At 36.9% G+C, this 1,309-nt stretch overlaps 1 non-coding gene across 1 annotated transcript; it reads right to left on the bottom strand.

The window, feature by feature from the left end:
* Positions 1-694: 694 nt before the first annotated feature.
* Positions 695-767, bottom strand: trnar-ucg (transfer RNA arginine (anticodon UCG)). The gene has a single exon. It is a non-coding gene; the product is annotated as a tRNA-Arg (tRNA).
* Between the last annotated feature and the right edge of the window lie 542 nt (positions 768-1,309).

Genomic DNA, 1,309 nt, shown 5'->3' with positions numbered 1-1,309 from the left:
TGGAGCAGTTTGCTCCGGAAGAGTGGGTCAAAATACCTGTTAACAGGTGCAGAAGTCTCATTGAGAGCTACAGAAAACGTTTGATTGCAGTGATTGCCTCTAAAGGTTGTGCAACAAAATATTAGGTTAGCTGTCCCATCATTTTTGTCCATGCCATGTTCATTTGTTTTATTATTTACAATATTATGTTGAATAAAAAATCAAAAACAAAGTCTGATTTCTATTAAATATGGAATAAACAATGGTGGATGCCAATTACTTTTGTCAGTTTCAAGTTATTTCAGAGAAAATTGTGGATTCTTCATTTTTTGTGGAGGGGTGCCAACAAATTTGTGCACGTCTGTATGTCTCTAAATTTTTTATGCTGTTTTTTAAAGCAATTGAATTCATTAAACTACCGTTCTGGGCCGCTCTATCTCGTTCCGGTGTTTACCCCATCACCATTATCATATCTCAGTATCCCCGGGTTCAATATTGTCTAAAGAGATTTTTATTTTTTAGCCAGTGTCATCTGTCATTTGGTAATTTTAAAAATAACTTAATAAATAACACATGCCTCGACTACAGGCATGTTTTCAACGTAGTTGGAAAGTAGTATAAGGTCGTTAATTCTGTGGATTTTATAAGCAACGTTCTGTGTTTTCGTTGATCTGCGCTGTATGCTGAGGCTCGAGTCTGACTTTTTATAAAAAGTCAACCACGATGGGACTCGAACCCTCAATCTTCTGATTCGAAGTCAGACGCCTTATCCATTAGGCCACACGGTCTTTCGTGCTTATCATGTGATGCGGTCAATTGGTTTTTCATTACCAAGCATTGCACTGTACACTATATATGGTTTGCATGTCCATCACCCTGGTAATAAGCTTCAGATATGAATCCATTTTGATCTGTACAGCACACATCACATTTTAGTCTACAGAAACATGTGCATTGATTTAAATGATCATATCTCAGTATCCCTGCTTGATCCGGTGTTCAATATTGTCTAAAGAGATTTTTTTCTTTTCGTCAGTGTCGTCTGTCATTTGGTAATTTATTTTAAAAATAACTTTATGAAATAACACATCGATCTTTTTATAAAAAGTCGACCCCGAAGGGACTCGAACCCACAATCTTCTGATTCGAAGTCAGACGCCTCATCCATTAGGCCACACGGTCGTTCACGCTTACCATGTGATAGTTAACTCTACATTTTAGCGGTCAGTTGGTTTTTCATTACCAAGCATTGCACTGTACACTATATATGTACTATACAGTGCAATGCTTGGTAATGCTTGTTTTATTTAACAGTTTCATCTCTCGATGT

Source organism: Acipenser ruthenus, unplaced genomic scaffold (assembly GCF_902713425.1).
Source record: "Acipenser ruthenus unplaced genomic scaffold, fAciRut3.2 maternal haplotype, whole genome shotgun sequence".
Classification (NCBI taxonomy): Eukaryota; Metazoa; Chordata; class Actinopteri; order Acipenseriformes; family Acipenseridae; genus Acipenser; species Acipenser ruthenus.
Note: the sequence above shows the minus strand (reverse complement) of the source record. Positions and strands in the feature narration are given on the sequence as shown.